Source organism: Pseudophryne corroboree, chromosome 11 (assembly GCF_028390025.1).
Source record: "Pseudophryne corroboree isolate aPseCor3 chromosome 11, aPseCor3.hap2, whole genome shotgun sequence".
NCBI classification, from domain to species: Eukaryota; Metazoa; Chordata; class Amphibia; order Anura; family Myobatrachidae; genus Pseudophryne; species Pseudophryne corroboree.
Genome location: NC_086454.1, coordinates 185,123,302 through 185,140,493, shown reverse-complemented (window position 1 = coordinate 185,140,493; position 17,192 = coordinate 185,123,302). Strand labels below are relative to the sequence as shown.

The window sequence follows — 17,192 nt, the reverse complement described above, 5'->3', positions numbered from 1 at the left end:
GGTTTCATAGTGTAGTGGTTATCATGTCTGCTTTACATGCAGAATAGTCCTGGGTTCAATCCCCAGTGTAACCATATTTTTTTTTAAAATCCAGTAAAATATGATCTTGCTTAGAGTACTAACTGTAGATGATAATTGGTAACATCTTGTTAGACATAATGAATTTTGTATATTTATTTTCTTCAAATTTAAAATACTCACAACTCATTGCAAAATGCTTACTATAAAATGGATATACACATGTTTATTTATCATTGCCTTCATTGCTTTTTACTAAAGATTAATATTAAATGTTTAATCGTGCAAGGTTGGTCAACCATGCTACAACTTTCTTTATCTAGGTGTACCACTATTAAAGTATTGTGTCAGTTTGCCAAAAATATGGTGCTCTGTTTTAAAAAAAATTATGTGTAATGAAAGAACGATCATTTTGATGTTTCACCGATAATCCAGAACAGTTTCCAAAAAAATCACTACGATTGTCAGGACAACCAAAAAATTGAACAGTGTGTTCTTGGATTACATATTGGTTTCATAGTGTAGTGGTTATCACGTTTGCTTTACACACAGAAGGTCCTGGGTTCAATCCCCAATAAAACCATATTTTTCAACTAATTTATGACTTATGAAAATTTTCTTCACTATCAGTCTTATAACATCTGTCCTGCTACTGCTCAATGTGAAATATGTAGTTTGTTCACTTACAAATTCCATTTCTTCTCTACTAATGGAAATAAATGTTATCTTAAAATCTATAAGCTTTTAATTATACAAATAACTTAAAACAGCAAACAATTGATTTAAAATCTGGAGCAGATTCAAATAATCTTCTTGTTTTATAAGAGATTGGTAGCAATGTATCATATATTTTGTTTATAGTCAACAAATAAATTGTAGTATCATATCTAACTACCTTTTTCCATAAATCATCTTAACTGAGTACAGTTAAATAAATCACTTAATCCAACATTTCCTTTACCAGAGCACCAAAGCACAACTATTATTTCCAGGACTTTACTGTTCACATGACTTTACTAGCAACTCGATAACGCTGCCAAGGTTTGGTATTGCATGATTAATGCATGATAAACTGCATTCATGTTTTGATATAGCTAACATTCACTTCCAGATCATTTATTTTAAATGTAAATAAATATTTCCATAATTACTATGTGTAAATTTTTGCAAAAATGCTGATAGATTTGACTTCTGGTTTGATAGTATATTGATAAGTCACCCATATGTTTTATTATTACACAAACGAGAACCAATAAACCTAGAAATAATGACACAGACAACTGTATAAATTGGAAAAGTGGAGGTCACAGCCAGATTTATTAAATTCGAATCAGAATTGAAAATATTAATCATCGGTGGCGAAAAAGCAGTTTTATCTTGGCCATGGCTTAAAACTTTAATCTTTAAACAAATGGGGCGGAGTTTCCACCCCTTGCGCAATCCGTCCTGGGTAAGAACCATCTCCCCTTAATTAGCACAGTGCTGATCCCTCCATAAGATGGTGACCTGGTCCTCCCCTAATGTAGTGACCGACTCGCCTTTTCTCAAAGGGGAATGCTAGCCAAGCTCTGCTGCGCTAAATTGAGCCACTGAATAACACTGCTTTACGCCAGATTCGAAGGCTCTAGACTACGAAAACCGCCACCACAAAACTTTAAATCTCAATCCTCCTTTAAATACTTTAATAAGGCTGTGACAAATAACTCCAAACCACTCTCCAATAAATGCACTCCATCTAACCTATATAAATCTTCCTTCTCGTAACGCAAATCTGGATGTTTAACAACTTTTTCCCCTAAACTAATGACATATCTGGAGGTTGCGGCATTGAGTTTTCTTCTTACTTTATCTAAAGCCACTCCCCCTTGGGTGCCCCTCCAAAATCTGCGCAGTACCACTTCTGACCATACCACCTTAACCAAAGGCCAATGTTCTGTGATTAGCTGAAAATCCTTTTTTATGGCATTAATAAGCTCTATACCTTTACACGTACCTAAGTCATTACCTCCTAAATGTATCAATAAACAATCAGGTGCACCCCACTTTTCTTCGAAGTCCCAGAGCACACTTAATAGGTTGCTCCATCTCATTCCCCTTAAACCTATCCACCTCACTTCAAAGGGGAACAACTTGGACATCCTGTGCCTACTGGCCCAATAAACATATGAGTGATCTACAATCCACACCCGGCTTGATAATGACAAAAAACCTGAAGAAAAAAAACAGCAAAACAAAGAAAATTTTATTTAATATTTACTTAATATTTAACGAAAATGCTAAAGAAAAACAGGGAAGGGTAAAAAACTTAGTTGTTTAGGCGACCTAGATGGAGGTGAACAACACCAAACCTCAAAAATTTTGTGAGGAAAAAGGTGAAAAGAACTCCAATCCCCCTTTTAATGTCGGGTGGCTTATGGCCCTGGGATTCCCAAACAACAAACTCACAGGATGCCTACTACTAATGCAACCTATCACTCCTAATATATCCCTTATAAGCATCCAACTTCCACCACCCTAACCTTTTAATATCCTCGCTGGAAGAACCTGTCGATGCCGCGCAAGTCGCTGCACCTATCATAAAAAAAATGGGTCCCATAACTCTACAGTAGAAGGTCCAATGCTATCAAACACCTATTGAAAACACTTGTAAATTGAAATTTAGATAAAGGATTAAGATCCTTATGGACCAACCACTGCTCTCCCCTTTTCAGACAAATCCGGCCATAAGCCTCTGCTAATCTTACTGGGCAAATGCTCGGCTCCATATGCATAGGAACAGAAATCCATTTACCTCTCCCTAGTTGATCCATTTTTGAACGATGTATTTTAATAAGCAGCTTATTATCCTTCAACACTACATTATCTAATGATATACCTGAATCCACTGAACTTTTGCTTTTTGCCACTAACTCACCTAATCTTAAAGCGACGAAAAAAGCTATAGCAAATGCTAAACTAAAAAGGGCCACCTCAAATCCCTCTAATGCAATACCAGAAACAGCGTTAATTAAATCCTTCAATAACTCAATTTCGATTGGTCTACGCGCGTCGCTTCCGCCTGCCTGTTCTTTAGCCCAACCCCTCAAAGCCTTTGTTAAAATAAAATATTTAGTTGGGTCTGACGACAATTCCAAACGTGAAAAATATGAAATTCTAAATCTAGCCCATTGAAAATGAGACAAAGCATCAGCTCTCTTGTTCTCAACTCCAGGGATATGCCTAGCATTCAAATCTATATTCAACTGCAAACACCTAAAAGTCAAATGCTGTAATAACCTCAAAGCATGCGAACACAAAGATTTTTGATTATTGATCGCTTGAACCACCCCTAAACTATCACACCAGAATAAAATCCTCTGATTCCTGAGCCTAAAACCCCATATCTCAACTGCAACAATAATTGGAAAAAGCTCAAGCAAAAGCATACTATCAGTAAGCTTCCTTGTGCGCCACTCCTTAGGCCAAACTTCGGCGCACTATTCTCCTTCAAAATACGCGCTGAAACCTAACGACCCTGATGCGTCTGTGAAAAATTGCAGCTCACGATTACTCACTTCTTCATGCAACCAAATGCGTACACCATTGAACTCTCTCAAAAATTTCAACCAAACCTTACAATTCTCTTTCAAATCGAATGAAATCTGAATAAAATGTTGTTATTTCTTAATCCCTGCTGTGGCTCTTTCCAACCTACGACTAAAAATCCTACCCATCGGAATGACCCTGCACGAAAAATTCAATAACCCATGTAGTGATTGTACTTGCTTCAACGTCATCTTAGCTGAAATTAAATTTTCTAACAAACTCCTTAAATGATTCACTTTTTCTGCTGGCAATCTACAAAGGCCTGCCTCAGTATACATTTCTATGCCCAGATAAAACAAACAAGTCACAGGTCCCTCTGTTTTATCTTTAGCTATCGGTACTCCCATAACTGAAACAAGCACTTGCACCAAAAAAAGTAATTCCTGGCATACTGAGCTACCCACAGGACCTGCCAACAAGAAATCATCCAAATAATGGGTGACGCCTAACTGACCGGTGCCTGCCCGCACACACCATTGCAGAAATGAACTAAAACATTCAAAATAAGAACACGAAACTGAACAGCCCATAGGCAAACACCTATCTGTATAAAATGACCATCCAGCTTGAAACCCATATACTTAAACGAATCACGATGCAGCGGCAACAGTCTAAAAGCTGATTCTATATCCACCTTCGCTAACAGCGCGCCCAAACCAAAACCTTTAACCATAGTCACAGCTTCTTCAAAACACTGATATTTTATGCTACACAAAGAAGGGGCAAGAGCCTCGTTTATTGAGTCCCCTTCCGGGTAGGAAAGGTGCTGAGTAATCCTAAATTTTCCCAGCTCCTTCTTTGGAACTACACCCAATGGTGAAACGCAAAATTCAGCTAGAGGTGGACTTTCGAAAGGGCAACACATACACCCTAAAGCAACTTCAGCTGCGATCTTTGCTCTTACGATCTCTGGGAAATCTCTAGCTGATTTTAGGTTCCTACTGGCTAAAACTATAACTGGCCTAACTACAGGTAGATTGAAACTGAATTTAAAACCTTGCAATAAAAATGCTACCTCCTCCCTAAGAGGATAGCGGCCCAACCACCGTTCTAAAACTTCTAAAATCACTGGTGACTTTGCTTTATTTAGGGATGGTTCTCTGTTCACCTCTACCTGCTGACTGAACAGTCTGTTGCAGTTCTTTGCTGGGTGATTTCCCCCACACAGCATACAGACGTGCCTATATCGACACAATGTTCCCCTATTACATTGCGCGTTATTAAACGCATAACATTTCCCTCTTCCTACCGTGTTAAAACCTGGTCTGACCTGAAAGGGCTGCCTTCTACCCATCTGTTCCTTTAAAGGCTTATTGCTTTGAGTTAACCATACCTCTGCATCTTTAAAACCCAAACTAAAAATGTTTTGGCCATCCTGCTTTTTCCTGAATAACTCATCATAATTCCTCCAAACATTGTGCCTCACCGTCAGATACATATTATGTATCAGATGAAAATACTTCAGAACATTCATAAATTCTGATGAAAGAGACTCCGTATAGCAGGCCACAAATATATACATCCCCGCAAGTCAGTTATGATAACTCCTTCTTGCTTCCTCAGCAGCCTGCCCTCCAGCCTTTGCTGTATGCAAAGCTTTTTTAGCATCATGCGTAATCGCAAACATGTCTACAAATCGGCCTTTCTTTATTCTTTCCCTAACCTTAGACCTAACTTCTCTTAGCGTACATTACGTGAATACAGCAATACTATCACCAGTTGCATCAGGAGCCAAGCTGCTTGCTACGCTACGCCCTCCCTTTGAACTTTTAAGTTTCCTTCTAAGGTGCTGAATGAATGTCAGCATAAATTTGCACAGATTCTCCAGTGAACTAGACGTATAATATGATTCATCAGAATGAGAAAAAATTGTGCTAAGCTGAACTTCTGAATTTTTCTTATCAGTTCCAGATGTAGAAGGACCCACGTCCGCATCTCCTGTTAGGTTCCTGGTGCTCAGAACAAGAGAGATGTTATGAAGCGAGTCCAGAGCACCAGGACGTAACGCTGGGAAAGGGGAATGGAAAGGGAATAGCCCCTGGCGCCCTATCTCCGTTGTCTCACCCGTGCTGTCAGTGCACTCCTGCGAGACTATGGTTGCTTGAGCCCATGGCAGCCGCGTTTGAAGGGCGGATTACGTCTGCCCAACTTCGATGCCCCCTCAGGTCTTAATGAGAGACAAAGAGTGAACCGAGACAGGGTGATAACAAGGGGCCCTCTGACTAAACAACAAGGCCAGGGGCTACTAACAAACCTAAAACCAAAGTATGTGCGGCTTGCCGCCAAAGGAAAAGAACAACAAAGGAAATGCTGACCACACGCCGACACAATACTTTTGTGTACCGGCGGTGACAGCATAAGCAGAACCCTCTGCAAAACACCAGTGACAGAAATAATAAGGGAATACAGCGGCCTAGGCCGACGGACGCGGCCGTGCCGCTACTCACGGAACCGGTACGAATACTGGCAAACGGACAGGAACTCCCAATGCTGCTGACACAGACTCTCAGAACTGGAGGACAGGCAGAATCCCAAACGACAGACCGGTGGACACCAAGAAGCCAGAAACTTGCACAGGCAAAGGTACTGGACCTCAGGACAGGAAAGCCTCACGGCAGGACACGGGATCAGACATAGGAATCGACACAGGGACTGACACAGGAATCGACACAGGAAGCTCAGGAACTAGCAGGAACCAAGCTCAGAACTCAAGCAGACTGAAAACACAGAAATATCACCAGCATCTGTGAATTGCAAACAGCCAGCATATAACAGAGAGGCCTAATTAATAATCCCATGCAGCTGCCTTGTTGCATGATTCCAAACTGACCAGATGCAATTAGCAGCCAGGTGAGGCTGAACACAAGGGAACAAGCTGCAATTACACAGACTCACCAGCGGCAGCAGACAAGAGTATTCTAAAACAGAGCAACAGGAAATCCTGGCATGCAAGACAACTTTATAACATAAAATAGGAATGAACCACTACCTGTGGTTCATAACAGTATCCCCTCCTTAAGGGTGAGCTCCGAGCACCCCATGACACCCACGGGGAACATAAACAGAAGTATAACATGAAATACAGAACAAAACTGCAAAACAGGAATGAGCCACAGCCGTGGCTCATAACATTACCCCCCCCTTGAGGAGGGGTCAAAAGACCCCAAAATTCAGACTATCCAGAACAAGGGATACAAAAAAAAAACCTTACACACTGGTCTAACAGACAAGAAAACAAAAAAAAAACAAGTTGTAGCAACAACTTGTAACAGTGCCCTCCCCTTGATGGTGGCCACTGGACACAAGACAAGGAAAAAAAAATCTTTTTTTTTTTTTATCAAGGCAAGAGTCAAAAATTATTTATTTTTCTTCTTCTTCTTTTTACAAAGCTCTTTAGGTCTGACCAAGGTAATTCCCCAAACATTGTCTGAACTGATGGTACCACCCAGCAAGGCTGCGTTCAAATCAGAGACAGGTCTCTTACCCTTGGGAGCTGAACTTTCTGGTAAAGTACTATTATTAGAAGAAGAAGTCAAAAAAGCACATCCTGCAGTCAAAACAACGGGCTGGGACTCTTGTGCAGAGTTTACAGTATTTGGTGGACTCTCAGCAGACAAGACGGGTGACTTAGAGGAACCTGAACCAATTTCTTTGGAACCGTATCTTTTAACAATTGCATCACAGAATGCTAGGGGATCCTGAAGAATGGGATCTTCAGCTTTCATTAGACTGGTCGCCCACTCAGAAGGCTCTCCTCTAAAAGAATAAATCAGATAGAGCCCAAGGTTTTCTGAAGTGATGCCCAGAAATGGTCTAGACAACATAATAGTGTAATAGTGTTTGAAAAGCGCCAGAAATTGGGAGAAGTCCCCATCAAAGGTTATGGATGTTGAGATATCAGAGTCAGGATCTGTTTCCTTCTCATCTGACTGACTGGAGTGCTTTGCTAGGACCTGGTCACTATTGACCTTACTCGAGGCTGAGACTCTCTGAACCCCACCCGGGGCAGTGACTTTCTGAACCCCATCCGGGGCAGTGACTTTCTGAACCCCACCCGGGGCAGTGACTTTCTGAACCCCACCCGGGGCAGTGACTTTCTGAACCCCACCCGGGGCAGTGACTTTCTGAACCCCACCCGGGGCAGTGACTTCCGGGAACCCCGCTGGGGCAGTGGCCTCCGGGAACCCCGCTGGGGCAGTGGCCTCCGGTAACCCCGCTGGGGCAGTGGCCTCCGGGAACCCCGCTGGGGCAGTGGCCTCCAGGAACCCCGCTGGGGCCAGCACCTCGGATTCTTTTACTGGTACCGGGCCGTTGGCCTCCCTGACTGGGATCGGGCCATCGGCCTCCCTCTCTGAGTCGATAATTATCGAAAGTTCTCCCGGGACTATGACTTCCGGGACTTTTGCTGAAGCAATAACGTTCAGATCCTCCACTAATGCTATGCTTCTTAAGTTCTTTCCTGGGGAAGCGACTTCTAGACCCTTCTTTGGGGCTGCGTCTCTCGAGACCCCACTTGGGGATATTACTTCAAAGATCCCTTCTGGGGTTTTGCTTCTCGAGTTCCCTTCAAGAACTATGGTTTTAGAGACCCTTTCTTGGGTTGCGCTTTTCAAGTCCCTACCTGGGGTGACAGGTTCTGAGACCCCTTCCGGTATGGACACCTGAACTATAATATTTGATGTCCCTCTATAAGCTAGGGCATCGGGTACCGCTCCAGCACTCTGGGCATCGGGTACCGCTCTAGCACTCTGGGCATCGGGTACCGCTCCAGCACTCTGGGCATCGGGTACCGCTCCAGCACTCTGGGCATCGGGTACCGCTCCAGCACTCTGGGCATCGGGTACCGCACCAAGAACCTGAGCATCGGGCACCACTCCAGGACCCTGGACTACGGGCACCACTGCTGGACCCTGGACTACGGGCACCACTCCAGGACCCTGGGCTACGGGCACCACTCCAGGACCCTGGGCTACGGGCACCACTCCAGGACCCTGGGCTACGGGCACCACTCCAGGACCCTGGGCTACGGGCACCACTCCAGGACCCTGGGCTACGGGCACCACTCCAGGGGCTTGCAACTCCGCTTCCACAGGAACCTCAAGAGAGGAGAAAAACATTTTTTTTTATTCCTGAATCTATAATGGGGCTCCCTTGCCCAAGGACCCCAATTATAGGACAGAGAGCTTTTTAGTGTGGGTTGTGTGACAAGTACCTCTGCCACAGTAGAGACAGGAGTAGGTCTTGTATCCTGACTCAACTTGGCCAGAGGGCAAGACTCGTCACCACACTTTGGCTTGCGCAACTCACAGGTCTGCAGATAGTGGCCTAAACCCCCACAATATAGGCACAAGTTTAAGTTTCTGCGACGCAGATGCTCCTCTTCTGAGAGCCTGGGCCGCAGAAAACTTTTAAATCTTTTCTCTTCAATTAAACCAGAGGATTCTCTTGTCACCATACTGTGAACAAGAGTCTCTTTAGAGATAGATGTACTCTCAACGACTTCTGGCAAGATGAGCAAGATTTTAGTCAGTAGGTTTTGCAGTTGCTTTAGGGATTGCTGCAAAACTTCTAGTCGCTCTGGTCTCAAAGCACTGAATACAGAGTTCAGGGCTGCGAGAGATGCCTGCAGGGCTTGCATAGTAGACATAGGAGGATTTAAAACTAGACAAGACAAGACAAGGCAAGGCAAGACAAGACAAGGCAAGGCAAGACTAAATTTTACTAAACAAAACTAGACTTTTTTTTTTTTTAAACACCGGACTGGATTCTAAACACCGGACTGGATTCTTAACACCGGACTGGATTCTTAACACCGGACTGGATTCTTAACACCGGACTGGATTCTGAACACCGGACTGGATTCTAAACTAGACACTGGACTGGGCCAAAAAAGAAAAAAAAAAGTTTTATTTCTTTTTTGTGGTATGGCTGGTGATAATGTTAGGTTCCTGGTGCTCAGAACAAGAGAGATGTTATGAAGCGAGTCCAGAGCACCAGGACGTAACGCTGGGAAAGGGGAATGGAAAGGGAACAGCCCCTGGCGCCCTATCTCCGTTGTCTCACCCGTGCTGTCAGTACACTCCTGCGAGACTATGGTTGCTTGAGCCCATGGCAGCCGCGTTTGAAGGGCGGATTACGTCTGCCCAACTTCGATGTCCCCTCAGGTCTTAATGAGAGACAAAGAGTGAACCGAGACAGGGTGATAACAAGGGGCCCTCTGACTAAACAACAAGGCCAGGGGCTACTAACAAACCTAAAACCAAAGTATGTGCGGCTTGCCGCCAAAGGAAAAGAACAACAAAGGAAATGCTGACCACACGCCGACACAATACTTTTGTGTACCGGCGGTGACAGCATAAGCAGAACCCTCTGCAAAACACCAGTGACAGAAATAATAAGGGAATACAGCGGCCTAGGCCGACGGACGCGGCCGTGCCGCTACTCACGGAACCGGTACGAATACTGGCAAACGGACAGGAACTCCCAATGCTGCTGACACAGACTCTCAGAACTGGAGGACAGGCAGAATCCCAAACGACAGACCGGTGGACACCAAGTAGCCAGAAACTTGCACAGGCAAAGGTACTGGACCTCAGGACAGGAACGCCTCATGGCAGGACACGGGATCATACATAGGAATCGACACAGGGACTGACACAGGAATCGACACAGGAAGCTCAGGAACTAGCAGGAGCCAAGCTCAGAACTCAAGCAGACTGAAAACCCAGAAATATCACCAGCATCTGTGAATTGCAAACAGCCAGCATATAACAGAGAGGCCTAATTAATAATCCCATGCAGCTGCCTTGTTGCATGATTCCAAACTGACCAGATGCAATTAGCAGCCAGGTGAGGCTGAACACAAGGGAACAAGCTGCAATTACACAGACTCACAAGCGGCAGCAGACAAGAGTATTCTAAAACAGAGCAACAGGAAATCCTGGCATGCAAGACAACTTTATAACATAAAATAGGAATGAACCACTACCTGTGGTTCATAACATCTCCTGAGACTTCTTGTCCCGCATTGTGCGACTGTCCGCCGCAGCTTGAACTGACTGCTGATCAATTGAAATCCCGCCTGATCCAGACGTGTCCAGCGAAGCTGCATTATAAGTCAAAACCTGCAGACTCAATAAAACAGCGTTACTTCCTGCTCAACTGGCCCCTTCTGACCTGCCGGTCACTACCAAGGGCATGCGTACATGAGATTGACCGCGTGGAATTTTCTCCTCTGACTGCCATGGTGATGGAGGTCTGGCCAGTGGAGGAACTTGGGGCAGGGGCAGCAGCCCTATCTGATGAGCGCCCATCAATTGATTAGGCGCAGGCTGCAACCAATGTGCATATTAATTGCCTGCCTGTGGGGGGGCCCGAAAATTGCACAAATTGAGGTACAGCATATGGATGATACAACTGACCTAAATGAGAAAATTGAGGATTAAACAAATGCTGCTCCCCCACCAAAGGCAGATGCATTACATTTTGTTGTGCCCCTTGGCTGAAATATGGGGACCATGATACCTGTGGGGGCTAAAAGCCCCACCTGCCTGGTTTAGAAATTGAGAGGAAGGAGGGGGAGGGGGGTATTCTAAGTAATCCCCCTGTCAAATCTGAAACTGCCACTGCAGGCCCTGGGGAATTGAATTTATCCCTTATCATACCCACCTGATTAAAATCAACATCTACTGCCCCTGCTAAGGGAAAGGCCAATAGACTGCCTCTCCCTTGGAGCTCTGCTAGTGAACTAATACCCCTTGAAGTCGTGCTCCCCACAGCTCCTAAAGCTGTGGGAGGAGGGCTAATGGCTATTGCACCTGCTGAAATGGCGATGTGGCTTTTTGCAGCGGGGGGCTGATGCACCGGACCCACTGCTTATATTTGACTGTGGCTGGCTTGGTGTGCTTGCAGGGCTGGCTGTAACACCCAACAGCCAGGCCCGCAGCACTGAGGGAGAGGGAGGTGGGTGACCGCTCACCGCCGCCTCAGGTGGCACCGAGTGGGCGTTGGGGACTGCGTGACCAGCTCCCCTCACAGAGTAGCGCTGTGCTCCCCTCACTTCCAGAGAGGCAGCGGTGGCAGAGAGAAGCTTAGACACCTTGACCAAATGGCGGGGAGGGGGTGCACTGCGGCAGGGGTGAGGCATATTGAAAGCTTGCTAATGTAATGGCAGTTAACTCATTAATGCCTGACAACAAACTGTTAAAGGGGAAGTGCCTCCTAAAATAGCTATGCATACTGGATAGTGAAAAAACCTACTGTATATGGCCTCTGCCATCAACATAAGAGTAATGGTTTTCAAAAAACCCATAATGTCTATCTAGGGCAGTCATAAGGCTAGCCATGACTTCAGCTGGCATGAAAGCAAATAGCTGCCTGGGTTGAGGTACTGGAAGATGGATTTTCAGTACCTGCAGGAGAGCAGGAATCCCATACAAGTTTACATAACAGGCAGCAAAGATATGGGTTATGCTTTTGGGGCATCAACCTTAACAATAGCTGTTAACAGATCAATTTGCTTAATACAGGCAAAGCTGATTCAGAATCAAAGACGGTTCTGGGAACATGACTTTGGTTTAAAGTCTCTGTTGAGTAGGAAGATAGTGGAGAGTCAGAAGCAGACTCCAGGAAGGTCACGTTTCCTTCCACATATAACCTAGTTAGGGGTCTGGTTTAGGCCTTTTCGGTCATAAAAGAAAAGCAATAGGTTTGTAACAATGACCAGAGGGCCAGCTTCCAAACCAGAGGATAACCCATCAGCATGATGGTATAGGCCTTCTTCTGGGGGATCCCAGGGAAAGGGGCAAATCTCTTAGGTTGAACAGATGTGGTAACAGATGCTTGGGTGCAAGAAGCAATAGCTCTAGTTTATGCTTTCCTTTTCAAGAGCATCTTCCTCAAAGATTCTTCAGCTCCAGCCCATTCCGGGCAGAGGCAAAGATAAGGGGATCGCAGGAAACCGTTCAGAAATGGCTTTTGTAAGGAGTGGTCATCCCGGTAACCCATGCACAATGGGGACAGGGGTTTACTCCAACCTGGGGTTGATTCAGAAGGATTCTTTACTCCATTCTCATTCTCTAAAATCCTAAACAGATAGGTTTGGGTACCACGGTTCACATGGAAGCATTTCATAGTTGGGTAAGGCGCCAGTATATTACATATTATCACTGGATAGTCAGGATGCTTAACTACAGGTTCCTATAGCACTGTCCATCAGTGTTATTTCAATGTTTACCATCCTTCAACAACATTCAGTTCTAGGTCTTAACCGTTGGGTAACCACAGCTCCAGAGTATGTTCTAAAATTAATTATGGCAGTTTATCTCCACAAGCAGGAGATAAGAAAAATTGCCATACCTCGACCACTTTTTTCTGGAACAAATACAGGAAAGGCTTCTGTGTCATCCCGAACAAACAATAACTTGTCTGAAGAGGTATGGGTGGTTCATAAATGGGGCAAGGTCATCCCTGGTTCCATCACAATGGATGACTCATGGGGAGGCTGAACTGAATCAAAGCCTGCAGAAAGCATTTACCTCAGAATAAGATATCCAAGGTACACTCAAAGGTGTTACAGAGTCAAACAATATCAATTCACGCAGCATGCAAATGATGGGTTTGATGGGGTCAACATTTGACATGGTGGAGTATGAACGATTCCACTCGAGACTTCTGCAGCTTCTGATTTTGTCTACAGCCGTATCACACCTGATCGGTCCAATCTCATCTGATGCTGGAAGTTAACCAGTGTTGTGCCTGATTAAAAATTTCTGATAGGAGACCACCTGTGAATACCAGGTGTTGTATGTGGGCCAGAAGGACAGTAAACAAACAAAAGTGGTACTGTCACAGAAGGTAAGAAAGTCATTAACCTGGTGGCCTCAGACATCCCATTTAGAGAAGGAGACAACCTTGTTGGATATCAGGTTGGGAGTTCCTGATAACAAATGCCAGTCTTCGGGGCTGGGGAAGGCCATTGTCCAAAAGATTAATATTCTGGAACTATGAATCACAGAAAAAAGTTGCCTGCTAATTAACCTGTTAGCAATTCGGGCCACATACATGGTCATGTTTTGGGCAAGGAACATTCCTAAAAAGGAAACTGGTCCAGATCCACAGGGACAATGCAATGGCAATAGTGTACCTCAACCTTCAGAGAAGAACACGCAGCTAAACAACAAGGAAGGAGGTAAGTCGCATACTAAAATGGACAGAACTCTATCTTCCAGCCTTGTCCGCAGTATTCATTCCAGCTGTCCTAAACTGGAGAGCAGACTTTCACAGTCGACACGCCATTCAGTTAAGCGAATGGGCTCTACACCCAAAAGTCATTTCAGACTCGGGTAAACAAGTGGGGTTTGCCAGATATAGATCTCAGGACATCCCATCAGCAAAAGACCCATACAAGGGTCAGGAACAAGGGATCAGGTAGTGATCTTTGTGTACGTCTTTTGATAAAGTGGGAATTTCATTTCACTTGTGTTTATTCTCAGATCATCCTGCTAGCACAGGATGGTGAGGAAAATACAACAAAGTTGCTGTATCTTTTTCCTCCAATCATCCTGCTACAGGGTAGTGAGGAAGATAAAAGAAGCTAAGGGTGCCGATATTCTAATAGCTCCAGCTTGGCCAGAAGGCGTTTGTACACAGATCCACAGAAAATGTCGATGGATGTTCCATTTCTGATTCCTCAAACACCCAGATTTGCTAATGCAGGGTCCTTGTTATCACAAGACATCTGGATCAGCTGTCTTTTACGGCGTGGCTCTTGAAATCTATATCCTGAAGTCAAGAGGATTCTCACAGGTAAATTAAACAATGGGGGTAATTCCAAGTTGATCGCAGCAGGACATTTTTTAACAGTTGGGTAAAACCATGTGCACTGCAGGGGGGGCAGATATAACATGTACAGAGAGAGTTAGATTTTGGTGGGTTATTTTGTTTCTGAGCAGGGTAAATACTGGCTGCTTTATTTTTACACTGCAATTTAGATTGCAGATTGAACTAGCCACACCCAAATCTAACTCTCTCTGCACATGTTATATCTGCCTCCCCTGCAGTGCACATGGTTTTGCCCAACTACTAACAAAGTTCCTGCTGCGATCAACTCAGAATTACCCCCAATGTTCAGAGCAGGAAAGACTTCCTCGGCTCATATTTACCACCGAATATAGCAAGCCTATAATCAATGGTATAAAGGAAGAGTTATGGACCCAAAATCTTTCAGAATTTCCAGAGTTCTAGCATTCCTTCAGACGGGAATGGATAAAGGTTAAGGATGGCTTTCTTGAAAGTGCAAGTGTCAGCATTGAATGCATGGTTCCGAAAGAAAATGGCAAATTTTCAGGATGTGCGCACTTTTTCCACGGAATGCCGTGTATTCAGCCTTCCTTTTGAAAAAAAAGTGGATCTTAAATGGTCAACAGCTAAAGTTCTCTTTATGCTGACTATGGCATCAGTTACAAGAGTATCAGATTTAGGAGCACTGTCATGTTAATCTCCTTTTCTGATGTGTATACAGAAATGGTAGTTCTCAGAACTAGATCTGGGTATCTTCAAAAGGTGGGATCTAAATTTAACCTTAGTGTAGAAATTGTAGTCCTGATTTTTTCAGGTATCGGGACTTTCTTCGGGAGATGCGCCGCTGGACATAGTCCAGGCATTAACCAGTGCCGTCAGAAAGACAGATTCTTTCTTCATTCTCTACAGATTTCAAAAGAGAGGATGGCCTGCTACTAAACAGACGCTGGCAAGATGGCTTCGAATGACGATTTCAGAAGCATATTCTCAAGCTGATCTCCCTGTTCCAGTTAATGTCTCTGTTCACTCTACTCGTAAGGTAGGTCATTCATGGGCAGCACAGCATGGTGCTTCAGCTGAACAGCTATGTAAGGCAGCCATATGGTCTTACATTAACCCACTCATAGACATTATGCCTTGGATACTTTTGCCTCCCATGATGCTGAATTCGGGCGAAAGGATCTTCTACCAATCAGGAACGTCCCCACCACAAAAAATTGCTTTGGGAAGTCCCATTGTTATCCTGTGGATAAACTGTGTACCCTGCCAAAGAAATATACGTTATGGTAAGAACTTACCGTTGATAACAATATTTCTACTATGTCCACAGGTTTCCACAGGGATCCCACCATGACGCACCTGATTTGAAGATCTTTATACTCACTAAACTCTTCCCTCTTGCATGGAAGGGTGTGCATGTGTATTCTTCTCGCCTGAATAGGGTTCTACAGAAAGCATAAATGCTTTGGAATCCAACTGATTTGCCTGAGCCAGTGGGCAGGGATATATGGACGGGCCCGTTCCATCTTGGGAGGACTGAAAGCATGTGATCATTTGGTGCCAATCCACTATCGCTCCATCATATCCCATTGTTATCCTGTGGAAACCTGTGGACATAGAAGAAATACCATAATCAATGGTAAGTTATTACCATAATGTATATTTTATAAGAGTTTGGTAGCAATGTATCTCATATTTTGTTTATAGTCAACAAATAAATTGTAGTATCATATCTAACTATCTTTCTCCATAATCATCTTAACTGAGTATAGTTAAATAAATCACTTAATCCAACATTTCCATCACCAGAGCATCAAAGCACAACTATTCTTTCCAGGACTTCAATAGCAACTTGATAATGCTGCCAAGGTTTGGTATTAAATGATTAATGCATGATAAACTGCATTCATGTTTTGATGTAGCTAATATTCACTTCCAGATCATTTACTTTACATGTAAATAAATATTTCCATTATTACTATGTGCAAGTTTAGCAAAAATGTTAATAGATTTGACTTCTGGTTTGAAAGTATATTGATTATCACTAAAGTCTTTTTCGAGGATTATGCTTAAGTTATGTTGTGAAAGGGCATTTATTTATATGTAGTCTTTGTAATACAGGCACTCTATGGTAACATGGCAAGAAAAATCACTGAAAGGTGATTTTGATAAGTGTGACACCTGCAGATGATAATTGGTCAAGATGTTTTACTGGGTAGTGTTTTTAAATGACCATTTGGTGTATTTCCGATAAACCAGAAAACTAATGGTCACAAACACACTCCTTCGGTTATTGAATCGGTCAGCCAAGATAAAAAAAAATCTCAGCCTACTATATTAGTGCACTGTGTGGTCCTTGGAGGTTCTCGATAAACTGACCATATTTTCTGCCTTTTTTCACGACTAAGTCATCTTGCTTAATTGCGGACATATGAAAATTCAGTGTTGTGTGACATATAATTGGATTTTTAAACAAAATCACTTAGTGTGTACCTCAGATTTTGGGGCATTTGATTGTCAAGATGACCAAAAAACTCTTCTAGTGTGAGAATGGTTTATGTTGTGGTTTCAAAGCATAGTGGTTAGCACATCTGCTTTACACAGGGAAAGTCCTGGGTTCAATCCCAAGTGAAACCATATTTATTAAAAAATCCAGGAAAATGTTATCTTGATAAGAGTACTTACAGTAGATAATAATTGGTCAAGATGTTAGAAACAAATAATTTTGTATATTTGTTTTCTTCATATTAAAAATAATCACTTAAAAAACTTTGCAAAATGCTTACTTT

General features: G+C 43.5%; 2 non-coding genes across 2 annotated transcripts; both read left to right on the top strand.

The window, feature by feature from the left end:
- TRNAV-UAC (transfer RNA valine (anticodon UAC)) lies at window positions 1-74 on the top strand. The gene has a single exon. It is a non-coding gene; the product is annotated as a tRNA-Val (tRNA).
- A 454-nt stretch (window positions 75-528) lies between these two features.
- TRNAV-UAC (transfer RNA valine (anticodon UAC)) lies at window positions 529-601 on the top strand. The gene has a single exon. It is a non-coding gene; the product is annotated as a tRNA-Val (tRNA).
- The last annotated feature ends 16,591 nt before the right edge of the window (window positions 602-17,192 follow it).